This window comes from Rhinoderma darwinii, unplaced genomic scaffold (assembly GCF_050947455.1).
Source record: "Rhinoderma darwinii isolate aRhiDar2 unplaced genomic scaffold, aRhiDar2.hap1 Scaffold_116, whole genome shotgun sequence".
Taxonomy (NCBI): Eukaryota; Metazoa; Chordata; class Amphibia; order Anura; family Rhinodermatidae; genus Rhinoderma; species Rhinoderma darwinii.
In genome coordinates this window covers 66,974-79,941 of record NW_027461953.1, presented here as the reverse complement: position 1 = coordinate 79,941, position 12,968 = coordinate 66,974, and the positions used below count along the sequence as shown (strand labels likewise).

The 12,968-nt window shown below is 45.6% G+C and overlaps 1 protein-coding gene across 3 annotated transcripts in view; it reads left to right on the top strand.

Moving 5' to 3' along the window:
• The window catches only part of LOC142699050 (oocyte zinc finger protein XlCOF29-like), a 58,969-nt gene that overhangs the window by 27,608 nt on the left and 18,393 nt on the right, over positions 1-12,968 (top strand). The window lies entirely within an intron of this gene.

Here is a 12,968-nt window from a genome sequence, read left to right as displayed (position 1 = left end):
ACCACACACACTGCTCCCTGTAGATATTACCACACACACTGCTCCCTGTAGATATTACCACACACACTGCTCCCTGTATATATTACCACACACACTGCTCCCTGTAGATTTTACCACACACACTGCTCCCTGTAGATATTACCACACACTGCTCCCTGTATATAATACCACACACGCTGCTCCCTGTAGATATTACTACACACACACACACACTGCTCCCTGTAGATATTACCACACACACTGCTCCCTGTAGGGAATGCCACACACTGCTCCCTGTAGATATCTCCACACACAGCCCACTATAGATAGGGCCACACACAGCGCCCCCAGTAGATATTACCACACACACACTGCTCCCTGTAGATATTACCACACACTGCTCCCTGTAGATATTACTACAGAATGCTCCCTGTAGATATTACCACACACACTGCTCCCTGTAGATATTACCACACACACTGCTCCCTGTAGATATTACCACACACACTGCTCCCTGTAGATATTACCACACACACACTGCTCCCTGTATATATTACCACACACACTGCTCCCTGTAGATATTACCACACACACTGCTCCCTGTAGATATTACCACACACTGCTCCCTGTATATATTACCACACACTGCTCCCTGTAGATATTACCACACACACTGCTCCCTGTATATATTACCACACACACTGCTCCCTGTAGATTTTACCACACACACTGCTCCCTGTAGATATTACCACACACTGCTCCCTGTATATATTACCACACACGCTGCTCCCTGTAGATATTACTACACACACACACACACTGCTCCCTGTAGATATTACCACACACACTGCTCCCTGTAGGGAATGCCACACACTGCTCCCTGTAGATATCTCCACACACAGCCCACTATAGATAGGGCCACACACAGCGCCCCCTGTAGATATTACCACACACTGCTCCCTGTAGATATTACCACACACACTGCTCCCTGTAGATATTACCACACACACTGCTCCCTGTAGATATTACCACACACACTGCTCCCTGTAGTTATTACCACACACACTGCTCCATGTATATATTACCACAGACACTGCTCCCTGTAGATATTACCACACACACTGCTCCCTGTAGATATTACCACACACTGCTCCCTGTAGATATTACCACACACTGCTCCCTGTAGATATTACCACACACTGCTCCCTGTAGATATTACCACACACCGCTCCCTGTAGATATTATCACACACACTGCTCCCTGTAGATAATACCACACACTGCTCCCTGTAGATATTACCACACACACTGCTCCCTGTACATATTACCACACACTGCTCCCTGTAGATATTACCACACACTGCCCCCTGTGTATAATACCACACACTGCTCCCTGTAGATATTACCACACACACTGCTCCCTGTAGATATTACCACACACACTGCTCCCTGTAGATAGGGCCACACACACTGCTCCCTGTAGATAGGGCCACACACACTGCTCCCTGTAGATATTACCACACACACTGCTCCCTGTAGATATTACCACACACACTGCTCCCTGTAGATATTACCACACACACTGCTCCCTGTAGATATTACCACACACTGCTCCCTGTAGATATTACCACACACACTGCTCCCTGTACATATTACCACACACTGCTCCCTGTAGATATTACCACACACTGCCCCCTGTATATAATACCACACACTGCTCCCTGTAGATATTACCACACACACTGCTCCCTGTAGATATTACCACACACACTGCTCCCTGTAGATAGGGCCACACACACTGCTCCCTGTAGATATTACCACACACTGCTCCCTGTAGATATTACCACACACTGCTCCCTGTAGATATTACCACACACTGCTCCCTGTAGATATTACCACACACACTGCTCCCTGTAGATATTACCACACACACTGCTCCCTGTAGATAGGGCCACACACACTGCTCCCTGTAGATATTACCACACACTGCTCCCTGTAGATATTACCACACACTGCTCCCTGTAGATATTACCACACACACTGCTCCCTGTAGATATTACCACACACTGCTCCCTGTAGATATTACCACACACACTGCTCCCTGTAGATATTACCACACACACTGCTCCCTGTAGATATTACCACACACACTGCTCCCTGTAGATATTACCACACACACTGCTCCCTGTATATATTACAACACGCTGCTCCCTGTAGATATTACTACACACACACACACACACTGCTCCCTGTAGATATTACTACACACTGCTCCCTGTAGATATTACCACACACTGCTCCCTGTAGATAGTACTACACACCCTGTAGATATTACCACACACTGCTCCATGTAGATATTACCATACACGCTGCTCCCTGTAGATATTACCACACACACTGCTCCCTGTAGATATTACCACACACACTGCTCCCTGTAGATATTACCACACACACTGCTCCCTGTAGATATTACCACACACTGCTCCCTGTAGATATTAACACACACACTGCTCCCTGTAGATATTACCACACACACTGCTCCCTGTAGATATTACCACACACACTGCTCCCTGTAGATAATACTACACACACTGCTCCCTGTAGATATTACCACACACTGCTCCCTGTAGATAGTACTACACACCCTGTAGATATTACCACACACTGCTCCATGTAGATATTACCATACACGCTGCTCCCTGTAGATATTACCACACACACTGCTCCCTGTAGATATTACCACACACACTGCTCCCTGTAGATATTACCACACACACTGCTCCCTGTAGATATTACCACACACACTGCTCCCTGTAGATATTACCACACACACTGCTCCCTGTAGATAATACCACACACACTGCTCCCTGTAGATATTACCACACACACTGCTCCCTGTAGATATTACCACACACACTGCTCCCTGTAGATATTACCACACACACTGCTCCCTGTAGATATTACCACACACTGCCCCCTGTGTATAATACCACTCACTGCCCCCTGTGTATAATACCACTCACTGCTCCCTGTAGATATTACCACACACACTGCTCCCTGTAGATATTACCACACACACTGCTCCCTGTAGATAGGGCCACACACACTGCTCCCTGTAGATATTACCACACACACTGCTCCCTGTAGATATTACCACACACACTGCTCCCTGTAGATATTACTACACACTGCTCCCTGTAGATATTACTACACACTGCTCCCTGTATATATTACCACACACACTGCTCCCTGTAGATATTACCACACACACTGCTCCCTGTAGATATTACCACACACACACTGCTCCCTGTATATATTACCACACACACTGCTCCCTGTAGATATTACCACACACACTGCTCCCTGTAGATATTACCACACACTGCTCCCTGTAGATATTACCACACACTGCTCCCTGTATATATTACCACACACTGCTCCCTGTAGATATTACCACACACACTGCTCCCTGTATATATTACCACACACACTGCTCCCTGTAGATATTACCACACACACTGCTCCCTGTAGATATTACCACACACTGCTCCCTGTATATGTTACCACACACGCTGCTCCCTGTAGATATTACTACACACACACACACACTGCTCCCTGTAGATATTACCACACACACTGCTCCCTGTAGGGAATGCCACACACTGCTCCCTGTAGATATCTCCACACACAGCCCACTATAGATAGGGCCACACACAGCGCCCCCTGTAGATATTACCACACACACACTGCTCCCTGTAGATATTACCACACACTGCTCCCTGTAGATATTACCACACACACTGCTCCCTGTAGATATTACCACACACACTGCTCCCTGTAGATATTACCACACACACTGCTCCATGTATATATTACCACAGACACTGCTCCCTGTAGATATTACCACACAAACTGCTCCCTGTAGATATTACCACACACTGCTCCCTGTAGATATTACCACACACTGCTCCCTGTAGATATTACCACACACACCGCTCCCTGTAGATATTATCACACACACTGCTCCCTGTAGATAATACCACACACTGCTCCCTGTAGATATTACCACACACTGCTCCCTGTACATATTACCACACACTGCTCCCTGTAGATATTACCACACACTGCCCCCTGTGTATAATACCACACACTGCTCCCTGTACATATTACCACACACACTGCTCCCTGTAGATATTACCACACACACTGCTCCCTGTAGATATTACCACACACACTGCTCCCTGTAGATAGGGCCACACACACTGCTCCCTGTAGATATTACCACACACACTGCTCCCTGTAGATATTACCACACACACTGCTCCCTGTAGATATTACCACACACACTGCTCCCTGTAGATATTACCACACACTGCTCCCTGTAGATATTACCACACACACTGCTCCCTGTAGATATTACCACACACACTGCTCCCTGTACATATTACCACACACTGCTCCCTGTAGATATTACCACACACTGCCCCCTGTATATAATACCACACACTGCTCCCTGTAGATATTACCAAACACACTGCTCCCTGTAGATATTACCACACACACTGCTCCCTGTAGATATTACCACACACACTGCTCCCTGTAGATATTACCACACACTGCTCCCTGTAGATATTACCACACACTGCTCCCTGTAGATATTACCACACACTGCTCCCTGTAGATATTACCACACACTGCTCCCAGTAGATATTACCACACACTGCTCCCTGTAGATATTACCACACACTGCTCCCTGTAGATATTACCACACACACTGCTCCCTGTAGATAGGGCCACACACACTGCTCCCTGTAGATATTACCACACACTGCTCCCTGTAGATATTACCACACACTGCTCCCTGTAGATATTACCACACACTGCTCCCTGTAGATATTACCACACACTGCTCCCTGTAGATATTACCACACACTGCTCCCTGTAGATATTACCACACACTGCTCCCTGTAGATATTACCACACACTGCTCCCTGTAGATATTACCACACACTGCTCCCTGTAGATATTACCACACACTGCTCCCTGTAGATATTACCACACACTGCTCCCTGTAGATATTACCACACACTGCTCCCTGTAGATATTACCACACACACTGCTCCCTGTAGATATTACCACACACACTGCTCCCTGTAGATATTACCACACACACTGCTCCCTGTAGATATTACCACACACTGCTCCCTGTAGATATTACAACACGCTGCTCCCTGTAGATATTACTACACACACACACACACACACACACACACACACACTGCTCCCTGTAGATATTACTACACACTGCTCCCTGTAGATATTACCACACACTGCTCCCTGTAGATAGTACTACACACCCTGTAGATATTACCACACACTGCTCCATGTAGATATTACCATACACGCTGCTCCCTGTAGATATTACCACACACACTGCTCCCTGTAGATATTACCACACACACTGCTCCCTGTAGATATTACCACACACACTGCTCCCTGTAGATATTACCACACACTGCTCCCTGTAGATATTACCACACACACTGCTCCCTGTAGATATTACCACACACACTGCTCCCTGTAGATATTACCACACACACTGCTCCCTGTAGATATTACCACACTGCTCCCTGTATATATTACCACACACACTGCTCCCTGTAGATATTACCACACACACTGCTCCCTGTAGATATTACCACACACTGCTCCCTGTAGATATTACCACACACACTGCTCCCTGTAGATATTACCACACACTGCTCCCTGTAGATATTACCACACACACTGCTCCCTGTAGTTATTACCACACACACTGCTCCCTGTAGATATTACCACACACTGCTCCCTGTAGATATTACCACACACTGCTCCCTGTATATATTACCACACACACTGCTCCCTGTAGATATTACCACACACACTGCTCCCTGTAGATATTACCACACTGCTCCCTGTATATATTACCACACACACTGCTCCCTGTATATATTACCACAGACACTGCTCCCTGTAGATATTACCACACACTGCTCCCTGTAGATATTACCACACACTGCTCCCTGTAGATATTACCACACACACACTGCTCCCTGTAGATATTACCACACACACTGCTCCCTGTATATATTACCACACACACTGCTCCCTGTAGATATTACCACACACACTGCTCCCTGTAGATATTACCACACTGCTCCCTGTATATATTACCACACACACTGCTCCCTGTAGATATTACCACACACACTGCTCCCTGTAGATATTACCACACACACTGCTCCCTGTAGATATTACCACACACACTGCTCCCTGTAGATATTACCACACACACTGCTCCCTGTAGATATTACCACACACACTGCTCCCTGTAGATATTACCACACACACTGCTCCCTGTAGATATTACCACACACACACTGCTCCCTGTAGATATTACCACACACACTGCTCCCTGTATATATTACCACACACTGCTCCCTGTAGATATTACCACACACACTGCTCCCTGTAGATATTACCACACTGCTCCCTGTATATATTACCACACACACTGCTCCCTGTAGATATTACCACACACTGCTCCCTGTAGATATTACCACACACTGCTCCCTGTAGATATTACCACACACTGCTCCCTGTAGATATTACCACACACACTGCTCCCTGTAGATATTACCACACACTGCTCCCTGTAGATATTACCACACACACTGCTCCCTGTAGATATTACCACACACTGCTCCCTGTAGATATTACCACACGCTGCTCCCTGTAGATATTACCACACACACACTGCTCCCTGTATATATTACCACACACGCTGCTCCCTGTAGATATTACCACACACACTGCTCCCTGTAGATATTACCACACACACTGCTCCCTGTAGATATTACCACACACACTGCTCCCTGTAGATATTACCAGACACTGCTCCCTGTAGATATTACCAGACACTGCTCCCTGTAGAGAATGCCACACACACACTGCCCCCTGTAGATATTACCACACATGCTGCTCCCTGTAGATATTACCACACACTGCTCCCTGTAGATATTACCACACACTGCCCCCTGTAGATATTACCACACACACTGCTCCCTGTAGATATTACCACACACACTGCTCCCTGTAGATATTACCACACACACTGCTCCCTGTAGATATTACCACACACACTGCTCCCTGTAGATATTACCACACACTGCTCCCTGTAGATATTACCACACACACTGCTCCCTGTAGATATTACCACACACACTGCTCCCTGTAGATATTACCACACACACTGCTCCCTGTAGATATTACCACACACACTGCTCCCTGTAGATATTACCACACACACACTGCTCCCTGTAGATATTACCACACACACTGCTCCCTGTAGATATTACCACACTGCTCCCTGTATATATTACCACACACACTGCTCCCTGTATATATTACCACACACACTGCTCCCTGTAGATATTACCACACACACTGCTCCCTGTAGATATTACCACACACACTGCTCCCTGTAGATATTACCACACACACTGCTCCCTGTAGATATTACCACACACACTGCTCCCTGTAGATATTACCACACACACTGCTCCCTGTAGATATTACCACACACACTGCTCCCTGTAGATATTACCACACACACTGCTCCATGTAGATATTACCACACACACACTGCTCCCTGTAGATATTACCACACACACTGCTCCCTGTATATATTACCACACACTGCTCCCTGTAGATATTACCACACACACTGCTCCCTGTAGATATTACCACACTGCTCCCTGTATATATTACCACACACACTGCTCCCTGTAGATATTACCACACACTGCTCCCTGTAGATATTACCACACACTGCTCCCTGTAGATATTACCACACACACCGCTCCCTGTAGATATTACCACACACACCGCTCCCTGTAGATATTATCACACACACTGCTCCCTGTAGATAATACCACACACACTGCTCCCTGTATATATTACCACACACACTGCTCCCTGTATATATTACCACACACTGCTCCCTGTAGATATTACCACACACACTGCTCCCTGTAGATATTACCACACACACTGCTCCCTGTAGATATTACCACACACACACTGCTCCCTGTAGATATTACCACACACACTGCTCCCTGTAGATATTACCACACACACTGCTCCTTGTATATATTACCACACACTGCTCCCTGTAGATATTACCACACACTGCTCCCTGTACATATTACCACACACTGCTCCCTGTGTATAATACCACACACTGCTCCCTGTAGATATTACCACACACACTGCTCCCTGTAGATATTACCACACACACTGCTCCCTGTAGATATTACCACACACACTGCTCCCTGTAGATATTACCACACACACTGCTCCCTGTAGATTTTACCACACACACTGCTCCCTGTAGATATTACCACACACTGCTCCCTGTATATATTACCACACACGCTGCTCCCTGTAGATATTACCACACACACTGCTCCCTGTAGATATTACCACACACACTGCTCCCTGTAGATATTACCACACACTGCTCCCTGTAGATATTACCACACACTGCTCCCTGTAGATATTACCACACACACTGCTCCCTGTAGATATTACCACACACTGCTCCCTGTAGGTATTACCACACACACTGCTCCCTGTAGATATTACCACACACTGCTCCCTGTAGATATTACCACACACACTGCTCCCTGTAGATATTACCACACACTGCTCCCTGTAGATATTACCACACGCTGCTCCCTGTAGATATTACCACACACACACTGCTCCCTGTATATATTACCACACACGCTGCTCCCTGTAGATATTACCACACACACTGCTCCCTGTAGATATTACCACACACACACTGCTCCCTGTAGATATTACCACACACACTGCTCCCTGTAGATATTACCAGACACTGCTCCCTGTAGATATTACCAGACACTGCTCCCTGTAGAGAATGCCACACACACACTGCCCCCTGTAGATATTACCACACATGCTGCTCCCTGTAGATATTACCACACACTGCTCCCTGTAGATATTACCACACACTGCCCCCTGTAGATATTACCACACACACTGCTCCCTGTAGATATTACCACACACACTGCTCCCTGTAGATATTACCACACACACTGCTCCCTGTAGATATTACCACACACACTGCTCCCTGTAGATATTACCACACACTGCTCCCTGTAGATATTACCACACACACTGCTCCCTGTAGATATTACCACACACACTGCTCCCTGTAGATATTACCACACACACTGCTCCCTGTAGATATTACCACACACACTGCTCCCTGTAGATATTACCACACACACTGCTCCCTGTAGATATTACCACACACACTGCTCCCTGTAGATATTACCACACACTGCTCCCTGTAGATATTACCACACACTGCTCCCTGTAGATATTACCACACACTGCTCCCTGTAGATATTACCACACACACTGCTCCCTGTAGATATTACCACACACTGCTCCCTGTAGATATTACCACACACTGCTCCCTGTAGATATTACCACACACACACTGCTCCCTGTAGATATTACCACACACACTGCTCCCTGTAGATATTACCACACACACTGCTCCCTGTAGATATTACCACACACACTGCTCCCTGTATATATTACCACACACACTGCTCCCTGTAGATATTACCACACACACTGCTCCCTGTAGATATTACCACACACACTGCTCCCTGTATATATTACCACACACTGCTCCCTGTAGATATTACCACACACACACACTGCTCCCTGTAGATAGTACCACACACACTGCCCCCTGTAGATATTACCACACACACTTCTCCCTGTAGATATTACCACACACACTGCTCCCTGTAGATATTACCACACACACTGCTCCCTGTAGATATTACCACACACACTGCTCCCTGTATATATTACCACACACACTGCTCCCTGTATATATTACCACACACACTGCTCCCTGTAGATTTTACCACACCGCTCCCTGTAGATATTACCACACACACTGCTCCCTGTATATATTACCACACACACTGCTCCCTGTATATATTACCACACACACTGCTCCCTGTAGATAGTACCACACACACTGCTCCCTGTAGATATTACCACACACTGCTCCCTGTAGATATTACCACACACTGCTCCCTGTAGATATTACCACACACTGCTCCCTGTAGATATTACCACACACACTGCTCCCTGTAGTTATTACCACACACACTGCTCCCTGTAGATATTACCACACACTGCTCCCTGTAGATATTACCACACACACACTGCTCCCTGTAGATATTACCACACACACACTGCTCCCTGTAGATATTACCACACACACACTGCTCCCTGTAGATATTACCACACACACTGCTCCCTGTATATATTACCACACACACTGCTCCCTGTAGATATTACCACACACTGCTCCCTGTAGATATTACCACACACACTGCTCCCTGTAGATATTACCACACACACTGCTCCCTGTAGATATTACCACACACACTGCTCCCTGTAGTTATTACCACACACACTGCTCCCTGTAGTTATTACCACACACACTGCTCCCTGTAGTTATTACCACACACACTGCTCCCTGTAGATAGTACCACACACTGCTCCCTGTAGATATTACCACACACTGCTCCCTGTAGATATTACCACACACACTGCTCCCTGTAGTTATTACCACACACACTGCTCCCTGTAGATAGTACCACACACTGCTCCCTGTAGATATTACCACACACTGCTCCCTGTAGATCGTACCACACACACTGCTCCCTGTAGATCGTACCACACACACTGCTCCCTGTAGATATTACCACACACACTGCTCCCTGTAGATATTACCACACACTGCTCCCTGTAGATATTACCACACACACTGCTCCCTGTAGATATTACCACACACACTGCTCCCTGTAGATATTACCACACGCTGCTCCCTGTAGATATTACCACACACTGCTCCCTGTAGATATTACCACACACACTGCTCCCTGTAGGGAATGCCACACACTGCTCCCTGTAGATATTACCACACACACTGCTCCCTGTAGATATTACCACACACACTCAGTGGCGGATTAAGTAGACCATGGGCCCTGGGCTGTTACCCAAACTTGGGCCCCCCTTCCTCACCGCCGCCCTGCCGCGCCGTAACTATTTTTGACACTACTTTTTTGGGCAAGCATTAACAGTGTTACGATTTCCCTTGTCACAGGGCTGTGTCCCTACATACTGAGAGTATCACACTGTGCAGGGACACAACCTCCTGACAAGGGGAATTGTCTATCAGTCCTGGACTGCAGAAAGACTTTTTGTGAAATACAAGGATTCCTATAATAAACATGTCAGGAGAGGTGACAGATTCTCTATAAATCTAGTGACTCACAGGTGACGACGTCTCAGATTCTAGTAGTTTTTTTCCTCTTTTCTTCTCCATCCGGTCCAGCGCTCATGACGACTTCTCCCGGCCATGACTCATTTCTGCAGAATTTGCCACTCAGACGTCTCCTCACTTTTCCAACATTTCCACACCTATAAACGAAAATAAAGTTATCATGGTGCCACATACTGTGCCCCTAAATATAATAGCACCAAACACTGCGTGCCTGAATATAATAATACCACACACTGTAAAACACCACATACACACAGCCCCCTGTACATAGTGCCACACACAGCCCCTGTAGATATTACACACCCCCATAGATATCGCCATACACAGCCCCCTCTATATATCACACATCCTCCCCGTAGAGAGCGTTACACACAGCCCCATATAGATAGTGCCATACAGCCCCCTGTAGAGAGCGCCACACAGCCCTCCCCCTCTTGTAAATAGCACCAAAAAGAGCGCCACACACATACCACTGTGGATAGCACTACACAGCCCCCCCTTGTATATAGTGCCACACAGCGCTCCCCCTTGTATATAGTGCCACACAGCGCTCCTCTTGTATATAGTGCCACACAGCGCTCCCCCTTGTATATAGTGCCACACAGCGCTCCCCCTTGTATATAGTGGCACACAGCGCTCCCCCTTGTATATAGTGGCACACAGCGCTCCCCCTTGTATATAGTGGCACACAGCGCTCCGCCTTGTATATAGTGGCACAAGGTTATGTACATATTTAAAAACTTTATATCATAATTTTTATATATATATTACCCAATTACCCTAATATAGACATGTAATATATTACAATTTACGGTAAACAATGACTATTACAAATAAAAGGTCTATTTTAGGGTAAAACTATGTTATTACCAAAAAAAATAGCTGAAACGTAAAAAAGCTTATTTTTTTACTATTTTTTTCAAACTTTATGAATACAAATTGTAAAATAGCAAAAAAGGTGTGTATAAAAAACGAAACCTGCATTGTCTACGGAAAAAACGTCGCAAAAATCACGTAGTTTTTATTTATTTTTTATAAAAATGTGTGTTTGGTGCAACTTTGTAATTACGTTTTATTAAAAAATATTTTTACTTTTTGAGATACAGCTGCTTTGTATCCTGTATCCATCAGGTCAGCAGGACTGACAGGATCAGTGACACGCAGGATCCACCTCAAATCTATCACATCTAAGATTATAATTTAGCGCAGGGCCCGTTTCACTGATCCCGTCAGTCCTGCTGACCTGACGGATACAGGATACAAAGCAGCTGTATCTCAAAAAGTGAAAATATTTTTTAATAAAACGTAATTACAAAGTTGCACCAAACACACATTTTTATAAAAAATAAATAAAAACGACGTGATTTTTGCGACGTTTTTTCCGTAGACAATGCAGGTTTCATTTTTTATTGTTTTTATACACACCTTTTTTGCTATTTTAGAATTTTTATTCATAAAGTTTGAAAATAATAGTAAAAAAATAAGCTTTTTTACGTTTCAGCTATTTTTTTTGGTAATAACATAGTTTTACCCTAAAATAGACC